The sequence below is a fragment of the Heteronotia binoei genome, chromosome 13 (genome assembly GCF_032191835.1).
Source record: "Heteronotia binoei isolate CCM8104 ecotype False Entrance Well chromosome 13, APGP_CSIRO_Hbin_v1, whole genome shotgun sequence".
Classification (NCBI taxonomy): domain Eukaryota; kingdom Metazoa; phylum Chordata; class Lepidosauria; order Squamata; family Gekkonidae; genus Heteronotia; species Heteronotia binoei.
The window spans coordinates 40,232,601-40,254,761 of record NC_083235.1 but is presented as its reverse complement, the minus strand read 5'-3'; the positions used below and the strand labels follow the sequence as shown (position 1 = coordinate 40,254,761).

The 22,161-nt window shown below is 42.4% G+C and overlaps 1 protein-coding gene across 2 annotated transcripts in view; it reads left to right on the top strand.

Moving 5' to 3' along the window:
• Positions 1–22,161, top strand: part of HLF (HLF transcription factor, PAR bZIP family member) — a 60,244-nt gene that overhangs the window by 4,346 nt on the left and 33,737 nt on the right. The gene's annotated exons all lie outside the window — the stretch shown is intronic.

The following is a 22,161-nucleotide window of genomic DNA, read 5'->3' as shown; positions in this document are numbered from 1 at the left end:
GGAAGTCAATACACTAGTGCTAGTAACAAACCCAGGTACTTCAAGACCATGGATAAATTCTAGAATGATATGCTTGTTTTGAATAGTAAACTGAAAACATAAATCTGTGCCTTCCAAATAAGTATTTTGTAACGTGAAGCTGTGCTTAATTGGGCATGAGTCAGCAAGAGTTCATTTTAATAGTCACTATTAGGGTCAGGCCCGTATTGTTACTATGGTTTATTAGAGAGAAAGTGATCAGTCTGGATTTTAAAATTCAGCAGCATTTCAGATGGGACCTTCTTGGCTAATGTACTTGAGGGTGGTTCCTTACATGTTTCCAGTGGAAACATGGTATTCCTGAACATGTGTTACTTGTAAAATAATGTGTGGGAGGGAAAGGCATTTACAAGAGAACATCAGCAAACAGGCTAAGGGCAAAGCACCCCCTCCCATCTGCAGAGTTTCCCTTGCAAATGCCTCCATCTTTGGCAGTTTGTATTAATTTATTTATTTTGCACCCATCTTTTGCAACCAGAATTGAGGCCAACTGAAGCAGGGGAGAATTGTTGGACATTCTAAGGGGTTAAATAATTCTCCCACCTGCTGAAACCTCGTTGCGATCAATGTTCTCTCTAAGCTGTGAAGTCTTGTGAGCCGAAATTCTACTTTGTGTGCTACTGGCATTAGAGTTGTGAGCTACTGCATAAATTAGTTTGCTTTGGGGCAATTTTTCCTGAGATAAGACAAAAATGTGTGAACCAGAGGCTAAAAATCTGTGAGCTAACTTACACTAACTCAGCTTAGAGGGAACACTGCTTACAACACAACATTTGTGCTGTCTTAGCAAATACACCTTTGGGAATACATGACTGCATAGAAAACTGGTTTCAGTCTCTCACCTGAGCATCTTCACATGGAATTCTTCTTTGGGAATGAGCCATCTGCAGAGCCTTTCTGGAGGCATATCTGCAAACAAGACCTCACCGAATACTGTAGCCCCCACCTGACTTTTTTTTTTTTTTTAACTTGGAGGTGTTCACATGATTGCTTTAAAAAAATATGAATGAGCTCAGAGCATTGCACTGAAAATGAAGGATGATGTTTTACTAAGAAACCAAACATAGCAGAGAAGCAGCCTATAGTTTTAAAAAGTTAAATCAAATAACCCCACAGACTCCGAAAAGTAATGAACATTTTGTCCACTGTGGTTATGTTTTCTTGAAGTCTTTCCCTTTGGAATTAGGGAGACTGTGTAGACTGTAGGAAATCTGGCCTCTACAGAGCTGTACCTTTCTAAGTCCATTGACTTCAGTATACTTAGAATTGTGCTCCAAGTCAGAGGAAATATAATTCATTCTTGCTGATGTTTATTTTTGCTCATCATGCTTATAACAAAAACAGAAGTGGCTCTCAGGAGCAGGAAACCACTCCTCTCTCCTGTCCTGGGATGGCCAGTCATGCTGGGAACATGAAAGACTATTGTCAGAAACCATCAGATAAGAAGATGAAATAAATAAAGGGAATGGCCAGTGTGGGGACAGAAGAGAAGAATGGTGTGAAACCGTGCCACATTCTGTAAAACTGTGTTTTCTTCCTAGTTCAGAAACAAGGGCTGTATGTAAAATATGTGTAAGTTTCACACATATAAAATCTGCACTTGATAACTTTGCTGTGTGAATAGACCATCACAGACTGAATTTGTGTATCTGTCAGTCTCTAGTCAAATGCAGTAACTTTCAGGACTGACACACATTCAGCTAGAAGTTATCCAGCGCTGATCGCTGAAGGAACATAAATATCAGCATGTGCTTTTGGGTTAAGTCATTTCTTACCTTTTTTTTTTGAGGGCTGCTCTTTGCAGTTTAAATTCTTTTGGCTGAAAAGGGTTGTTTGACATATTATGCAGTGACGGACATGTGTGTTCACTGAATGTACATCACAGTAGAGACCCCAGGGTGTGCACAAGTTATATTTTTAGAGGTATTTGTAAACAGTTTGTAAAGTTTTGGGAATGCGCTTTACATTTGTAATGTTTGAATTAGAATATTGAGTAGAATGTTTGAAGTAAAACGTTAACTAGCCTATTAAGATCTTCTGAGGGTAGAACTACATGTTATCTGGGAGGAAATGCCCTGTCCTCAACCTAAGTTTGTTGAAGCCATGTGACTGAGTGGGTGGGGCAGCTTGAGCATAGAGGAGGAGAATAAAATACTTAAAGCAACATTTTAAGGAAATTCTGTACACATAAAGGTAAGTGCAAGACTTCTGTTATTGTTTGAGAGTAAATCCATACACCCAGAAGGGGCATGTGGCATAATCCTCCATGCAGCCCCTTATGAAGAGTCCCTAGTCTTTCAAGCACTAGTCTTTCAATCAAACGTTCCTTTTGGATGGAAGGCTAACACATTAGAGAGGTAGGCAAGGCTTGTCTGATGCAGAAGCTTTTGACGCGCAGGGACGCTTTGACGCAGGGGATTCTTTCAAACAAGCAAATCTTCCATGTGCTTTCTGAGGTGGTACAGTTTCACGGAGCACTGTACCACGTGTCTTCTATTTGTTTGGATTGGCTTTCACATATACCACACGTACAGACATGCGATGAAGGAGCAAAAGCGATTAGGAGTCGGTAATCCTTCCCTGCTCCCTTTTTGGAGGCCTTGGAAGGCAGCCAACTTTTAATGATCACCTGGCAGAATTAATTTGCACCCTCTGTTTTAGGTTAGCTGCCTGTGTGATTTAAACGCTCGATTTATTATGGTGAGGTCTTTCCATCCCCTCCCCAAACTGTTTACTGCACTGTAAGGATTTTCAAGTGCTTTTATAAGCTTTTCAATCACAGAAGGTGTCTGGATTCTAGAATTTGTTGGATTCCTCTCATGCTTAATAATAATGCCTTAGTCTAAGAGGTGCTATCAACATAGGTCTGCAAAACATTAGAGTAATAATGAAGAAAGGTATTTCTGAATGTGTACAGAGTGACTTTCCTTCTCCTGTGAGCCCCCCACAAGCACTCATATAGCTGGAGTTGTAAGAAAGGACTGTAGGGTTAGGATCCATTTAGGAATCATTATGGGTTCCTCAGCAGGGCTTGCTGTGGATCAGGACCAGGGCACTGGGGAATAATGAGCTCTTCCCTCCCTCCTCTAGTGCAGTTTTGCCAGTTGAAAATCTTCCTAGGCAAGCACAGCCTGTTTTCCTAAGCAACCTGGACTGTTTTAGATGGGGACAGAGCATGTAAATGAGATTGGAGGAAAGTTAAAACCTTCCTCAATACTGTGGGTTCCATCTGTACCCCCACCCTCCAATAATGGCTGCTGATTTTAAGGCCTAAGAACTTACTGGCCCATAGTGGTAGAAATTTACGCAAAGGCTTCAACCTCAGAACTTTTTCTTTAGCTTCTGTATTTAGGGAATTTAAATACATATAACAAGTCCAGAGACAATTCTGAATTCAGAGTTGATCTTGATCAGAGCAGAGGATACAGTGCCTAACCCCCCCTCTCCAAAGCAAGTCTCCTGTGGGTGATCTCAGCAAGTCTCCTGTGGGTTTTCACAAAAATTCTTTTTTGAAGGGAAGCCTGGAAATTCCTCTTTGGAAGAAATTAATGGTTCATCTATGGCCAAAACCTGTGATAATTTGCATTATAAAAATGTTTTTAAGATCTGCAGAAACAGGAAAATTGGCATTTTGAAGTGCTCGTGGCTTGAGTCATGACAGTGTTTGGTGGAATAAAGTTTTCATGTGGGCATTTTCTTTTCAGGATAGGACAGTTGCAGACCTCTGCAATTCATGCTTCACTTTTACGTAGCATGAGCCCCCCAGATCCAGCCTGTGTAATCTGTAGTTCTTTAGAGATCTAAACTCAGCATTTATGGTGGCGGTGGCAAATTGCTTTTGATTGCTTTGTGACCAAATAGCATTGAGAAGTCATAGTTGCTGGACTGGGGAACATGTAGTTCCCTTGACTGTGTTGCCAGTAGAGCTATGATGTCACGGTGATAATTATGCTTCTGTTTATTGAAACACATGTATTCTGCGGTGTGTTCGCTGTCCTTGGAGACTCATCTTGTGTGATGTTGTTATCACCTCTTCTCTTGAAGGCAAATATGTAGAAAATGAAAACCTATTCCTTTTATGTCTTTAAAAACAGTCTCATGCTGGTGGATCAAAGCCCATCAAACCTGAACCAGATGGGCTTCTGCTAGTCTCACTGGACTGTAGGGGAGAATCTCTTGGCAGAATACAGCCAGCTGTGTAGAAATAGTTCCTATCATGGGTGGAATTCTAGCAGGAGCTCCTTTGCATATTAAGCCACACATCCCTGATGTAGCCAATCCTCCAAGAGCTTACAAGGCTCTTTTTCATAAGCTCTTGGAGAATTGGCTACATCAGAGGGGTGTGGCCTAATATGCAGAGGAGCTCCTGCTAGAATTCCATCCCTGGGTTACTATGATTTTTTTATATGTATATTTGCTGTCTCTGACTCATACTAACAATGGCAGTGAATGTTACGGGTCCCCTAGGTTGCTGAAGTAGAGTGTGAAGGTTTACTGTACTAGCCTTGGCAAGTGCTTGATCCTGGAATGTGTAAAGCAAAAAGAGACAGAAGTACCCCAGATTAGGTACAGAGTGCATTTCTCACACCCTGGGTAATTGCAGAGAGTCTGCATATATTAGGGATTAGGGGAAAGGCTTGTGGTTCAGAAGGTGTTTTTGTTTATGACAGAATTGAACTTGAGTGTGTCTTTTTTGAGAAACCCAACACAGATGTATCCAGGGCTTTTTTTGTAGCAGGAACTCCTTTGCATATTAGGCCACACACTCCTGATATAGCCAATCCTCCAAGAGCTAACAGGGCTCTTAGTACAGGGCCTACTGTAAACTCCAGGAGGACTGGCTATATCAGGAGGGTGTGGCCTAATATGCAAAGGAGTTCCTGCTACTAAAAAAGCCCTAATCCCATCCTTCCTCCTTGGAACTTGGGGCAACATATATGGATCTTCCCACATTCAGTTTATTTTCACAACTACCCTGTGAGATTGGCTAAGCCACAAGAGAATAGCAGGTCTAAAGCAATACTCCCTTCAAGCTGTGTAGTCTTGTGATCAAAAATTCTATTTTGTGAGCTACTGGCATTAAAGGCGTGAGCTACTGCACAAATTAGATTGCTCTGGGACCATTTTTCCTGAGCTAAGACAAAAATGTGTGAGCCAGAGGCTAAAAAACTGTGAGCTAGCTCACACTAACTCAACTTAAAAGGAACACTGATCTAAGGCCACCTAATGAATTTGAGGGAGAGCTCTTGTAATCGTAGGAGGCTGGCACCAGAAGTTATAAAATATTTTGTACTCCTGCAAGTAACATGGATCTTAGAGGAAACTTCTAGAGTAAAACTTTAGGCAGAAAGTGTATTTTTAAAGAATTTTAATTCCCTTCTTCAGGGGATCATTTCCAAAGTTATTTACTTTCCACCTTGAAGAGTAAGGTCCCCTGAAGAAGCAAATTGCACATAGGGATCCACAAGAACATAATATTATTTCATCTTGTGTCTAGAGCTCTGACTCTGGCTAAACATTAGGATCAATTTGCAATCTAAATGTCAAAATAGCCACACCTTAATTAATCTTGTGAATTGGCCTAAAGTCTCTAGACCCTTAAGCTGTTCCACACAAGATGTAGAAAAATATGGTAGACTAAGACCTGTCCTTCACACCCAGCGGAATTAAACACTACCACCCTAAGGTGTTATAATATCTGCAAGAGTGATGTCATTGTTGAATGTCCCTTACCCCAACATATACAGTCTTTTCTGCAAGTAAAAAAGTAGTACATCAGAAAGCTAAATCATAGTTCATCTGTTTCCTGCAATGCTAGTTTTTTGTAAAAGGAAGAATTACTTTTTATATAATATGAAATGCACTTTTCTTGAGCAAAGCAGGAGTCAAGTTGCACCTTTAAGACCAACCAAGTTTTATTCAGAACGTAAGCTTTCATGTGCTCTCTAAGCTTAGAGTGTGCTTAGAGAGCACACGAAAGCTTAAATTCTGAATAAAACTTGTTTGGTCTTAAAGATGCGACTTGACTCCTGCTTTGCTCAACTACTTCAGACCAACATGATTGCCCACTTGAACTTTACATGACCATAAGCTCCACTGAATAAGATGAGAATAAAATCTGCTTAGGAGCACACCCATAGAGTCATAAAACATGATTCCTTAGGCTGAAGTCTGCAGTGATAGAGTTTATTGTACCACCTCTGGACTCCACCATTTAATACTACTGCATATATAGTTCAGGTCAATTAGATTCTGGACTGTACCACTTCATACTTCCAGTTTCATAAACCGATTCCTCACTAGCAGTTGCTTTGTCCCTGGGCTTCTGCTTTCCCTGGTTCAAGCGATCAATTCCCCACCAGTTACTGCATGGGCAAATTTTGATCCACAGCTCCCTCCAATTTGCCTCTTGGTCTTGTTTTTTTGAGATCTGGAAGCTGTGAGGGAAATTGGAGGAAGCCGTGGATCAAAATGCTCCCAGGAAGTAACGGATGGGGAATTTATCTCTTGAGCTGGGGAAAGCAGAAGCCCAGGGACAGAACAACTGCTAGTGAGGAATTGGTGATAAGTTTTGAATATTCCCTGCATAAAAAGCCTTGTTGCATATGAAAAACTAAAGTCCCTGTATTCAGAACATGGGAGGGAGAGGGTTTGTTGAGACTGTACTCCTTGATGTACTAGTTTCCTATACAAAGGGAGTTCGTTTTCTGTGAGGAGCAGCATTGCAACCTCTATCTAGCCCTCAGCTGTGCCTTAACATCCAGTGTTGTCCTTGAAAATAATATGCAAATTATTTTAATGGCAACTGATGAACGATGCAGATTAAGCAGAGGCCTTTTGCTTAGGACTGATTTTCAAGATGGCGACTGGGGCTCCACTCGTTGGCAACAGATTGCTCATTTTTCCACACTACCAAGCATGAAACACTCTATCTCTGTGCACTTTTAAAATCAGTGATTTTTTTTTCAAGAGACAGAGTTAAAATTTATTTATTGGTTTTGAAGAAACCTGGCTCTTCAGAGGTCTCCCAAGCTCCCCAGTGACTGACTTACAGGAGAAAATCACACATAACTGTCAGGCTGTCTTGTGGGCCAAGAAGCACTGTATGATCCTCCAAGAAACCTCAACTTTCAAAAAACAGTTTGAAAGCCACTCTATAAATGCAAAGTGGCTTGGAACAGAAATTCCGAACTGTCATCAACCACAATGAAAACACAAACAAAAACATCATTAAGTGAGTTTAAAAGTATATACAAAGGTTAAACCTAAAATGCACCAACCAAAATTAAAATGTATAAAAGGCTTTTCTGAAAAGATAAGATGTTACCAACTTGTGGTGTCAGACAGACTTGCTTGAAAAGGAAGTTCTAGAGGAGGAGACTCAGAGAAAAGGCCCTGTTCATCATCTGTCAAGAGGACATTTCCTGAGGCAGTTATAGAGCACAATGTCCTTTGTAGATGTTATGATCACTCATATCTATTAACTGCACTGTTCACCACTGGACGAAGTTATGATTTTATTGAATCCCAAATGGACAGTCAGTCTATCACAGAGCTCCTGTTTTCTGTTTGGAACTTGTTTCATGAGATTTTGAGCTTCACACTAACTTTACATCAAGCTCTGTGGAGATTATGTACAAAAAGAAGTATGGAACTCAATTTTTGTTGTTTGGATGATATGTTTTTTCATCACTGTGGATAAAATGTAAGACCCAGAAGAAGGTATGAAAGTTCCTGGCCTGTAGTTTTGCCTTTAAAATAAGGGAAGGCTTATGTCTCAGCTGTAGAGCACCTTAAACGTCCAAGGTTTAATTCTCAGCATCTCCAGTTAAAAGGATCAAGTAAGGGGTGATGTGGGAAATTTCTGTTTCAGACCCTGGAGAGCTACTACCAGTCAGGAGTAGACAATAGTGACCTTGACAGACCAGTGTTCTGATTCAGTAAAAGACAGCTACATGTGTACATGTACTAAGCAGATATGGGCCATGAGAGCTTACTTGGGATAGTTAAGAATTCTCCACTGAAGTGGTTGTAGAAAGCCAAGAAACCAATATATCAGATAAATGTATAACGGGTTTTGTTGTTCTTTTGCAAACTCAGTATGTGTTAACTATAAATATCGCATCTCAGAATGCCACCCTTTTTATTATCCTTGTGGAAGTGCATATAGCACCTTGCTGTTATTTGAACTGTAGGAGTGCATAATTATAAACAGCCTTTTGACTGTCTACCAGCTAATTCTCATAGTAGCAGAGATTTGTCTGAAACAAAATTGAGAGTATAGGGCATGCTAGCGTTCAGTTGGTGAAGATTACTTCTTTCTACTAACTTGTTGTGCAGTTCCTCCTTCTCTGGGGCGAGCAGATGAAGGGGTTAATTGTATTGTGTCATTTATTTTAAATATATTTCATTCCTCAACTAGGGAATTGGCTCCCAGGATAGTTAACAAATATCAAAGCGATTAAAAGCATTTACAGAAAGTAAAAACAGCAGGTGGCAAGGGGAGGAGAGATGCATAGAAACAAGAGAAAAATTAAAATCAGCAATAAAAACCAGCAGCAGTCAGCAGAATTAAAATCCAGATTTAAATTGGGAAAATCCAGATTAAAAGCAGCAGATAAAGCAATAGTTATAAAATAGAAAATGCTGCATGCCATGATCCATGGGGAAGGCATTCCAGAGTCCAGATATCACAGTTTATAAGACCCTGCTCCTAGCTGCTGAATGCCTTACGTCTAAGAAAGGTGGACAACAGTGCAGGGTGTTGGGTTATGCCTTCAGTGCATAGGCAGGAATATTGGGAGAGATGGGCCTTTAGCTATTCTGGCCCTGAACATGCTTTATAGAGGAATGTATACCTCTGCTTCTGAACTCTGCATTCATGAGCTCATAATTATACCAGAATTGATTTCAGCAGTCTATCTTATTTTTCTTTCTCCCTTCCTTTAGGGAGCTTCAAACAGTGTACATGGTTCTCCCTTCCATTTTCTTTCCCACCCTTTCTTTACATTACAGTCTTGGTTTTCATAGTTCACACAAAGCAAAAGGGAGACCTGGCATGCTTGGTTGGTGCCCTGTACAAAATGAAGGCATGCCCTAAAACATAGCCCAGAATCATCTGCAACATATCTGGTTATTTCAGGGTTGCTCAGTAGATAAATGAAAAAGATCATCGGAAAAATGCTGCACTATAAGATGACTGTATTTTCTCTAAAGAAAATAACTCCAAGATACCATTCACGATGTTTCTGAATGTGGGTCTTGTGGTTATTGATTTAATATTGTTTGCATGATGGTTTCCAGCCCCCAAAAGTTGGGGGAAAATGGCTTCTACACAGGGGACAGGACTATTACATAAGCCTCCACAAATTGTGCAGATTTGTGGAAAAGTCTAACACATGGCACAAGGAACTTATCACATAAGAGTCACTGTGTGTAAATGTCACACAGTCCATTTATGGTGGACCTCACAGAGACCAGAGCCATAATTACAGCATGTGGGGTGGGGGACTGGTAAATGGAAGTAATTGTGTGAATATAATTATTTGGCTTTTCTTCCCACAAAAGGAGTGGGTAGTAATGTGTTGGACACACATCTTACTTCTTTTCACACTATTTGATCAGATAGCAGCCGCAGCCTATACAGGGGCACACAGGCCTTTTTTGGGTTGTTGCTGTGGAATGGCAGCTGGGATGGGAGGAGGGATCCTGCACCTGTTGATGGCCATCTCCAGAAGATATGAGAGTGGGAGCTGGTGAAGGGATAGGCCTCTTCTCCCCGGTAAAGGCATGGCTATAGCCTACCTACTCAGAATCTTCTAGGAAACCTAAAGGCCTAAAGGCACAGCATGGTCTCACCAGTGCTGGGTGAACCAGTTCTGTCACAGTACCGCACCCCTCCCTCTCAAGCCTTCTGGTGCCAGCCTCCTATACATACAAGGACCCTTCCTCCTTTTCAGTCACCACTTCATGGCAGTAGCTGAGAGTATTGCTGTGTTCAGCTGCTAGACAGCATATTTTGAACATATGTGCTGGATTATGCAGCTGGAAAACCCTGCGTTTTTCTGTACCCTAAGTGATCTAGTCCCAATACTGTGCGGTTTGCCAATCCCTTAATCCTTATCTTTTCTGTCTGCCTCTGTGGCACATCTTGTTCCAGAATAGCCTTTCTGATCCATGACCCCCTCATGGCACCACTCTTCCCCTAAGCTCTAACAACACCTAGTTGTAAATAACTCTTTGGTTCTGTCACCAGCCCTCTTGTATACAGATTGGATAGCCTCAAGCAACTGCAAGATCTCTGAGCCTTGGCCTCCCCGCATGGGTTTCACTGAGCGGGTCTTTTCCCAAGCTTTGTCTTTTCCCATTGGCTCAGATATTGAAAATAAAATAAAATCTTCAGTGGTTTATAGCCTGAGCGGTCATGTGCTTCAGGCACATGGCATGGCCCTGTGCAGAGCATGGCTTTTGCCTCATCTGCAAAACAAGCATATCCCTTCATCTGTATCCTTGTCGTGACCAGCCTTATAGTGAAATCCTAGCAAAACAGAAAAGCTTAGATGTCAGGGATGTTATGCTCTACGGAGATACAAATTATGCAGAAGACTTTCCCCCATTCCTCTCTCCCTTTTGTGCTGATTTGCAAGGCTGCAGTTTAGATCTAACAGAGATGTGGAATGTACTTGAGCAGATTTTAAAAGCAAAGAATTGCTGAATCTGAATGTGCAAGGTTAGATGAGGCTGGGGGTGAGAGAGTGCTGTGCCCTTTTCCAGCTGAAAAGGCAGAGTTTGAATATTCCTTATAAAATCGTAATTTTTTTTCACCCAGTAAAGCTGATTGAAAAAAACATGTGGAGAATCCACCTTACCATACCCCCCGAAGCAATCCGCCAGGAATTTCTGCTGCATACTCCTATTGAAATGAATAGAGAAATTGCAAGAGCACATTTATGCTCAACTTCAGAGGGTCTTTTACAGGCTAACATCAGCAAATGAGATTCAGACAGCCAAACTACATGACTCTGGGGTAACCACTAATTTACTGATCCAGACAGGTGTTTTTCATCCTTCAAGACAGATTCTAGTTGGCTCATCCTTCTAGTAGAGGGTGAATCTTGAAAGCTATGATTGGCCTTGGTAGGTGGAATTTCAGCTGACTGGAGGAGGGGGAGGGAACCCCAGCTTGGACTGTTTCTACCCCTTTCAGAGCAGCTTGATCAGCAGAAGAAGCTTTTTGCAGCATGACAAGGGACAGGACTGCCTAATAATGGCTACAGAACTGGCCACTATTAAAGGCACTGCAACATCACAACTGTCTTAGAAGGGGTCTGTGTATCAAAACCTGAGTGTTGGCAGGAATATGGCTTTATGCACAGTGGTGGTGGGTCAGGATCTTAGCACCAGCAGAGAGCATAACAGAGGCTATGGAATGCGCTAAAGCATCTTTCATAATCTATAGAAAAACAGCGGAACTGCATTTCAGTAACTATCATTAGATAAAAACAAATGTGATGTATTGTTAATTGTAAGCTATTTCAGGACCCAGTTTCATAGAAAAAGTGGGATAAAAATACTTCAATACATCATAGAATCAAAGAGCTGGAAGGGGCCATACAGACCATCTAGTCCAACCTCCTGCTCCATGCAGGATCAGCCTAAAGCATCTCTGACAAATAATCATCCAGCTGCATTTTGAAGACTGCCAATGAAAGGGAGCTCATCATTTATGCATTTATCAAATGCATAATCTTTTGATAAATAATGGAGAGGGTGGGAAAATTACCCGTTGGTCACTTTGACATGGCAGATAAAGGGTGCTGTTAGGGGTGACAGTCCCACATATCAGGAACAAGTGTCCTATGCAGAACTATACCCTACAGACATGGCACTTCATCCAATATTCTGCTGGTTCGCTGGCAATGAGAATAAAAGTGTTGGAAAGATTGCAAAATATTTTGCATGCCCAAAGATAAACTTTGTTAGTTGCAGCCCTAATTAGTGAATCCTTTTGAGCAGCTCTGTTCTTTTCATTTTGATGAGCCATTTTGCGCTCTGAATATAGTGTACTGGGAATCACAGCATTTGCTGAATTAGATCCAAATGGTTACATGAATGGTGGGAGAAAACTTCCACAAGTAAATAGTAAAATGGAACCAGAGGAATATACCTTAGCAATTATGAAGTCTCATAAACACAGACATTTGATTATACTGGTCACTGTAACATGATTGATTTTACAATACAGAAAGTTTTCTGCTCTTTCTGTTTAGAAAACACTGAAGAGATTCCGTGAATATAATAAATATTTAGCATCCAGGTAGGGTGCTTTTAGGAGAACAGACAAAACACATACAGGCCCAAAGTATATTATTTGAGGCAGCTAAAATAAAATTTCACAAGCTGAAGAGCCATTCTTCATACAGGTTACTTGTGCCAAAGAGTGTTGAACATGTTTAAGATTAATACTGGTTAGGGATCACAAGATCTGTTCTCTGTATAGTTTAATTTTGCCCCCTCCTCAATTTGAAACCTTTGCAGATCACATTCTGTCAGCTAAATTTCTATATACATGTTTGCAGCAACCCAAACCCAGAGACTCATGAGTTAGATCCTGGTGATGTCATGGAACAGAACCTGATGATACTACACTAAAAGAATGAATGGTAGCGCATCTACATGCCACTAGGTATTGTACCATGCAGTATCCCATGAGTTTGTTTAAATTATGCTGTCCCCCCCTCTCTCACACACACACACACACTCTCTCTCTCTCTCTTACATGTTCCTCTCCATCCCATTTGCCTCCACTGTCAGCACCTCCCTATTTTGTGAAGAGCAAAGAGAGGGGACGTGACTAATGAAAACTACCACAGTGATCTGTTTACAGAAATAGGAAGCAAAGGTTTAACTGCTACTGCAAAACAGTCACAGAGATGAGTACCTCCTGCCATCCATTCTTAGACTTGAGAAATTTGCCTGTAGATTTAAACGTGGTGGCTTCCTTCTTAACATTTAGACAGACTCTTCTCCTTCTCTCTTCTTTCCCCCCTCCCCCCCCAGTGCATTTTGATCCTGCCTTTCTCCTAAGCGGCTCAGAGTTTATGTCTCTGTTCACATGCTACAGTGAACACATGTGCAGCTTGCATGCACATGTGTGCACTTCTTTGTAAGAAGGAAGTAACTTGTGTTCACTTGACAAAATGAAAACTGGGAACCAGTACTTGAATACATGTAGGGCTTCAATTACATGTTCAGCCATCCATGTATTGACTATAACATGAGAATTACTCAGTGCATGTATAAAGAACACATACATTGTATGTGGACGATATGTGCATTTTCTGTAATTTGTGAACAGGGCTAGTTACGGAAAAATAGGAGGAGGAGGGAGGAAGCGCCTTCAAGTTGCAGCTGACTTATGGTGACCCCATAAAGTTCTCAGGGCAAGAGACATTTGATGGTGGTTTGCTGTTACCTATGTCTGAGTAGCAACCCTGGACTTCCTTGATGGTCTCCCATCCAAATATTAAACATGTCTGACCCTGCTTAGCTTCTGAAATCTGATGAGATTGAACTAGCGGGAACCATCCGGGTCAGAGCAGGAAGGGGTAGTCTAAATAAGTGAGACTGATGATCAGTCAAGGATTTGCTGTTTATCCATTTAGGTGATTACAAGATATTAGTACTTTGCGCCCACCCAATAAAGCCCCCCACAAACCCCCCACAAACAACCTCATATTGCAGATTTGTAAAATGTGAGGGGCAGAAAGTGGGGCACTCACATTTGCTTCATTCTGGTTCTTAGAAACCCTCAACAAAACACAATTCCCAGAATTCTTTTAGGGAAGCAGTGACAGTTAAGTGGTACTGTGGATACACCCTTAAATGGGCCTATTTAATCGGAGTGATATGATGGATGAGTTTTCCCTTGATCCTGAGAACACACAAGATACTGAAGACCTGCATTAACAATCCCCAGAGACGGGGTTTTACCATAAAAACATATAACGTTGGCACCAGGTTTTCAGCTTGAAAACAAAAGCTCTATCCTGAAAGAAAATGGTGGACAGTATACATGCACTCTGTGCATGGCACAACTCCCCCCCCCCCCCCTCTGGTTTTGCAGTCCCTTATAGCTCCTGGGGAAACCATTCCTCAGCATCAGGAGACCACATGAAAGAACAGCAGGTGACCGGGGGCAGGGGGAAGCACCGATCTCACAACCTTCTGAATGATTATAGCTTGTAGATGCAGAAGAAAGAGACCCCACCCCTTTAGTTATTTACTTACACTTATCAAAGGGGATCTGTGGTACCGGCAGGACAAACCCCATTCCAAACCAATTTGTAATGCAGGCTATTGGTGGAATGAGAAGAGTCAGGCCTTCTCTTGTTTGTGGATCCCTGAATTTACAGGTGAGGCCACTTTGGCTCTGAGCCTTGAGCTATGAGATGTGTATGGCTCAGGTTCCTCCTTTCTAAAACTGGTGTTTGAGGGAGGAGTGCCACTGCCTGTTCCCCTAGCCTCAGAGTCTATGGGTGGAGGATGATGACACCACTCAAGGGCTTCCTGTCCCAGGTCCATGAAGGCACAGGGGCCCCAGGCCTGGTCCTTGTCACGGGTTGGGGCCAGGCCAGGCGAAGTCCAGGGGCAGTCCAAGGTCTGTAGCTGGGTAGCAAGGAGGGTCCAAAGCGCCAAAACCAAATCACAGTCCAGGTATCGTAGGTCAGAGGTTCAGAAGCCGAAGTCAGGGGGTCCAGAAGTCAATGCCAGAGTCAGGGGGTCCAGAAGCCAAAGTGGATGCTAGAACATCAGGTAAGTGACTAGTTGCTCCCACAAAGCCTTCTCTCAAAGCCCACAGCTATATAGCCCTCTGCTGTCTGTTGCCCATTTGGGCTAATTGCTGACTCAGAGGGCAGCCAGGATCCTGCTGAGACTCAAGCACCCTCACTCCTAGAAGGGCCAGAATCCTTTCAAAACTCAGGGCTCAGGGAGCATCTTGCTCGTGAGCGTGCCGCCCTCCTCCGATCCCTGAGGTTCTGACGAAGGCGGTCACGCACACAAGCCACCCGAGAGGGCGAGGCAGGGGGGCTTGGATCTTCTCCAGCAGGAGGCAGGGGCACTGGTGCAGGTGGCAGGGGCACAGTTTCTTCTGCAGGCTCGGCTTCTTCTGCAGGGCCCCCAGCACCCATGACAGTCCTAGGGTTAACCCTTCACTGTCCAAATGATGCCCCAAGGCACTCACTTAAACTGTATTGTGTACCTTTCAACTTGACCCACACTGCTGTCACCACAAGGGGGAGGATCAGCTTGCAGTCAACCATTGCCCCCCACAGTTAGGGGTACAGTGATAGAGAGGAGAGGTGCATCAGGGTGTGTTTGTATTATGGGTTACCCACCTGCTTATATCTCCACCTGGCACCTTTGTCTGCTCCTTCTTGCTGCTTTCCATCTGTCTTCTTCATCCATGGTCAAAAAGAGAAGGGGGTAGAGCTGATGTCCTCTTATATGGGCTCTATTCCCCCTTGCCCAACTCCATCACAAAGAAAACAGTGTCATACTATTTGGTTCATCCTTCTACTGGCTGTGGCAAATTGCGCTCCTTTTCCAGTGCCTCCTGGAGCTGTGAATTCAGGAGCTGCCTTGCAGAGGCCAAAAGAGGAATGTAGAAAATGCTGTGTGCCTTCCACACACAGATGATGGGTTATTGCCTGGTGTCTCTAAGAATATGAAAAATGAAACATCTGAAGAGACATAAAATGTAGGTCGATGTAATATTGCTGTACTGTCTAATTAGCTCACCATCCCAGGTCAATGAAACCTTAAGGGAAGAAGAAAAAGAAAAGCTATTCAAATAGTTCGCTGTTTTTACATTGCTTCTAGTAGTAGCTTGATAATACATAAAACAACAAGGCAAACCAGACAAGGCATTGAGAGTTCTGTGATCAGACTTTGCAGGCATTAAAAAAAAAATGCAATTACCCTGTGTGCGGGGACCTCATTCTGAGGGGAGGTTTAAGTCTTTTCTCTTGGCCATTTTCCAGACCTGAAACTGCTCATGGAGATGTCATAGTGGTTCACATATTTGTTCCCATAAACTTCCATGATGGAGGAAATAGTTCCCTGACCATTTCGCACTGGGATGATGACCTAGAAGAGATTAAACTGGAACCCACTCCTTCATACACCCGCGTATAATAGGATTCTGATCAGAATCAGGGCATTGTGTGCCTGGCAACTACATTTTTTTTTAAAAAAAGAAGCTAAGATCTCTAGTCAAGGAGCTCACAGTGTTCTGTCTCATTTGGCCCTCTGTCTAAAAGGTCCCATTTACTCCACTCCAACCTGCAGCCCTGTTTCTCAATCAGTTGGACTGTTTGTTCTTATTCTGTGTTGTCATCTGCAGGGTTTTCTTTGTTCCTTCGTGTTTTCCTGCAGGACTTCTCTGAAAACGTATACTTGGGCTCTTAAGTTCGGTATGTTCTCAGGGTGGAGAGATGTACTTGAGATACAAAAAAAGTGCTTCAGAACATTATACAGAAGGAGCTATGGTTGGGTTCTGTACGAATGGTGAGCATCGGTTTTGCTTTCTCTGTTTGTGTTTATCTGCTGAGACCAGTGCTCCCTCTAAGCTGAGTTAGTGTGAGCTAGCTCACAGATTTTTAGCCTCCAGCTCACATATTTTTGTCTTTGCCCAGGAAGGATAACCCCAGAATACACTAATTCATGCAGTTGCTCACAACTTTAATGCCAGTAGCTCACAAAGTAGAATTTTTGCTTATAAGACTCTACAGCTTATAAGGAACATTGCCTGAGATGTACATATTATCAATCAGCACAATACATTTTAACCTGTTTACATATCGAGGAAGAACCTTCTTGTTGGTAAACAGTGTGTAATGTCTCAATTAGCCATTAGTTTTTACTCTCGTATTGTAAAACGTGGTTGCATTTCCAAGTTGGGTGTGCCGTTGATGTCTGTAATCCTGCTGTTGGATAAGTGAATAGAAAACCAGATCCACCACTGCTGTGTATAATGGGTACTTCTCCCTGCCAATGCTTCTTTGGGCAGGGGTGGTTTGCAGCAGAAAAGGTATGGGAGGGTATCCTTAACTCTTTCTGTACCAGCTACTTTCTCTGGGTAATCCCCAGATAATCCCTGGTAGGATTGTAGACTTGTGTTTGTGAGGTAAATGAATCTGAAAATCCTATAGGGAGGGGGCAAGTTTAAAGGGGTAACATAGGGAATGGTTAAAACACTATAACTGTAGCTCTGCAGCTATGAAGCACTGATTTTATAATTCTGATTATTCTATTGTAATGATTTAGTAAGTATATTTGGATATTGTTCGCTTTGTGGTTTTAACTTTTGTTAATAAGTTTTGGTACAGACCAAGCTAGAAATCTGAATTGCCCAATTCAGGTGCTTTGAGCCATCTGAAGAATTCAGGTCACATGAAGCCCTGAAGATTAGTAGTGCATTGTTTTGTCCTAACATGGTGGAGATGATGGGAAACATCTGGTTCTTTTAGTTTGTAGCGCATTGTATGCAGGAAGCAACTGAAACACAGTGCTCTCTCCCCTTTCCCTCCATGATTATAGTGCAGACTGGAGTGGGAACTGGGGAGGGAGAAGAGACATCTTTAGACAGGCCTCCTTTACCGAGAGTGAGATGAGTCACAGTAAGGAATCCACCTGCTCACTTTTGAAGCCAGAGTCCCTCTGTTTTTTTTCTTTTTACTGAAATGGATCCTGCTATGAATGGAGCTCAGCCTTTTCTCCACCCTACCTTACTTCTCTGTACTCTAACTAGCCCAGTTAGAAGAAGGCAGTGTAGTAAGTGGGGCTGGAACAACAATCTTTAAAGCAACTGAGCACATAGATGCAGCTATCACACACACACGCAATAATGCACCTGGATTTTGCCATTTCACACAGTAAAATCCTGTTGGAAACTACATTGAAAGTGGATTGAAAGTACATTATTTACTGTGTGTGATTGCTAACAAAGACCTACATGGATTCCATATAAAAAGGTAAAGGTGCAAGCACCAAGTCGTTACCGACTCAAGGGGTGACATCACATCAGAACGTTTTCTTGGCAGACTTTTTACGGGGTAGTTTGCTATTGCCTTCCCCAGTCACCTATACTTTACGCCCAGCAAGCTGGGTACTCATTACCTTGGAAGGATGGAAGGCTGAGTCAACCTTGAGCTGGCTACCTGAACCCAGCTTCTGCTGGGATCGAACTCAGGTTGTGAGCAGAGCTTGGACTGCAGTACTGCAGCTTATCATTCTGCACCATGAGGCTCCTTGGATCCCATCTACGGTAATTTGGCCATCAGAATGCTGATTTCCTTCTGGCCTCTGAGGTTGTCAGGCAACCAGACATGTGAGATTTGCCCCCTTCTCTCTCTCCTTCAATAAATAAATTCACAGAACAGTCACTAGTTTCTAGAGTGCTGGCTGATGTGGCATCTGTTTTTTTTGTCTGGATGTGACATCACATGTAGCCCAACATCATTTCTTCCCCCTGTTTGTTTCTCTCATCGGCATGAGAAGTGAGGCTGGGTGGGATTGCCCTGTGGCATGAAATTGCCTGCTAGGAGCAGGCATTTGGCATCCCTGCATATAATACAAACATCACCCCCATACACAAAAAAAGGCCTCTTCTTCCCTTTCTCCCTTTGGTCCTTGACTCTAGAAAAAGTCAGTGGAAGGAATCTGATGCCTACCCACAGGTGTGCTTCTTTCTGTGGGCTTCAGCCTCCACTGCACCTTGTTGAAATTAACGTTGCTGTTCAGAAGCACGCTGAAGGTCTTGTGCATGTTCCCATTGGCTCAGGAAAAGAAAGAAATCCCCATAAACCTGATGGGGCCTCTGATCCGTCTTCTAAAGTCTGCAGGGCTTCCTTGCTGGCGAGAACAGGCTGATAATTAGAGAAGTAAAACTTGCCAGGTGCCTCCAAATCAATGTGTTCCTTTGATTAGTTCGTGCTTATCCCTGCCAGTTGTCAAAACCAAGCTACAGCGATAAATCGGTTGTGACAAAAATGTCCTCTTCAAATGTGCAGCCGCATAAATAGATTGGGTAAGCAGGCACCATGCAATGTTTTGGCAAGGGGAATTGCTCCATGAGGATGCTGCATGTCCATAATAAACCTCTTTCCCAATTATCCTTCGGGAGCTCGGCCTGCGATGTGTTCTTCTCTTTGGAACATGCCAGTGGACAATAGGTCAGAGATTAAGTACTTCATTGTGGAAAACAATGCAACAAAAACTGCTCAGTGCCGCTTAATTTAATAAACAAACCACTGATTGCGGTTCTCAGTTGACAGTAAAAAAAAGAACGCCCCTTACTTCACTAACCTCATGCCCACTATATCCACTTAAAGTCTTCCAGCAGGCTTCAGACCCTGCAAATGAAGATGCCTCTGCTTTCAGGTAGCTTAGTAACTCAGCGAGCAGAGAGGAGAAGGGAGGGCTGAGAAACCAAGAGAACAAGCCCAGGCAACAGGGCACCCCCTTCGTGGTTTCTTCTACCAGTTTTTTATTGGGGGGGGGGGGAGGATAAACAAGAACTTCCTGGTTTTTGCATGATCTAAAGTTAAAAATTACACAAAACTTCCTTTTTTGCATCAGATTCCTTGAGAGAGTGTTTCTAGTAGTCACTCATATTGAATGAAAGGACTTGCTCACCATCAAAGAAAAAAAAAAGTGTTGTATTCTTGGCTGCTAGAGATCCAACACTATCATAGTCTGCAGCTTCATAAAGGACTGGAGGTGGAACAGAGCCTTTTTTGGAGGTGGGAAATTACCTTGAAGTGTGAGAAAGGTATATTGACAGTCATCTTTTTTGCATGTGGGAGGTGTTGTCCCAGCTTTTGGAGGATTGTACTAGCTTGCTCTCTGGTGCCTTCCACACAGGGATGAATGTCATTTCCTCATTGCTTCTGCAGCTGCTGCTATAATGCAGTAGCAATGGGGGCTTCCACATGGCTGCTTTCCCCATGGTTTCCCTGCCCCAGTCTCCTGACAGCAGCCAATACCCACCACCACACCACTGGGGCTTTTCCTGATTTTTTTTAACCCATAATTGAATATTGTTATATTGATATAATGTTATAACAATCTGTGTATCTTCTTTTGTGGATTCCCGGCTTTCATTTTTAAAAGAGTGGTGCTGTAAGAGGAAAGGCATATCTTTGCAATGAAAAGGGCTGGAGAGGGTATTTTTTTTAAATGAAAGCTGAAAATTCACAGAATGTGATATATGAGTTGTTATAATGGTATAGCAATATAACAATATTATTCTTCTGGGGGGGGGGACTCTACAAAGTTGCCATGTGGCTGGATTCTCTGGAGACGAGGGTGGGAAAAATAGTTGCTGCATAGGTGGAAATGGGGTACTATGAACTTTTCCACCCACATGGCAGCCATCTAGGATTTTCTGCAATTCCCCTCAAAACTTGGCAGCAAAGCACATTTGAGAAATATCAGAGGAAAGCTGGTGAAACCCCAGGAGATGCACAAATGCACCACCATGCTGTGAGGAAATTGGGGGAGGGGGGGACTACTTTGCCACAACATTGAATGTGGGGCAAATAACCAGTGTGGAAACAGCTTTTTCTCTGTCTGCATTAGAATGGTAGTTTACAGATTAAAACAGATCTTCGCTCTGTATCTGCTAACCTAGTTCTATGGGGCCTTGCAGAAGGCTGTACCACCGTTTGAACTGGAGAAACTATTACCTCACATTATGCCTGCTTTTATTTTATTGAGCATATGAAATGAGGGCCCCTGTGATTTCTGCAAAGGAGACTCTTGCTTTGCATTGGGTGCGATCAGTTGTTTTGGGATTTTTTTGCTCATGTATAGGAGCTTTATCTGGAAAATAAAGCTTGTCCTGTCAACCATAAATGCAGGTTGCATCTACCACACCTGAGGAACTGGTCAATATACATCCTTGCTTGGGTCCTTTTGTGTCTTCTCAAAAGACATAAGCCATTTGCAAGAGACAGTAAACAAAAAAATAATACTGTGAACAAATACTATGACTATATTTGATCATTCAATATTAATTTGTTCAAATTTCAATCACTATTTATAACATCTTGTCTTTATCTATATTTCAATTTTTGTTGTTGTTGAGTCACTACATATTTATAATAAAATCAAAATTCAGTTGTCCAATTTTCATCCGAATTTCTCAGTGGGTTAAAGCACTTGTGCTGTAAGGATTAATTCCAGCCCATCAGCTTCCAATGCACAAAACTTGGATCGTTGAAAGGACACTCCTGTTCCACCTCTAACCTTTCCCAAAGAGGGGACAGAATGTTGTCCTATACATCAGTTCTTTTCAGTCCAACTTAAGCTGTCAACATATTTCACAAGTACAATTTTCAGAGAGTAACATTTATTCTCCAAAAATTGTGCTTGTGAAATCTGTTGACAGCTTAAGTTAGAGGTGGAACGGGAGTGTCCTTTCAATGATCCAAGTTTAGCATATTGGAAATTGACAAATTGGAATTAATCCTTACAGCATAATCCACTGAGAAATTCTGATAAAAATTGGATGATTGATTGAACTTTGGATTTATTATAAATATGGATGACAAGATGTTCTACAAACTGATTCAAATTTGCACAAAGTAATACTGAATGATCAAATAATAGAGTATATATTCATAGTAATTTGTTCATGGTATTGTTTTTTGTTTACTCTCTTTTCTCTGAATCTCTTCTTTATTTGCAAGAGACGAGACAGGCAGTTGCAGTGAATTATGGATCAGGCATGTATGTGAACATGGGCTGGGTTTGTCATGTGGCTGGCCCTAACCACATTTTGGCAGCAGTCTCCATTTGTGCTGTATTAAACAGGGATACCTCCCAGCCATGCTGAAGGTGAAGCCACACCCAACCTGCACGCAGCACACATGGGAGCTGTCTTTGGAAGTGGCATAGCTTGGGGTGAGCTGGTTTTCCAAGCAGGTACCTGGAGCTTTTGAAAGCTTTAGATTGCTACCAGTTCTTGTATCTCTACTCACAACCATGCTGTGTTTCTGAGGGAAATATCTGGAGATTTGGGGGGGGGGGGTGGAGCCTGAGGATGGCAGAGTTTGG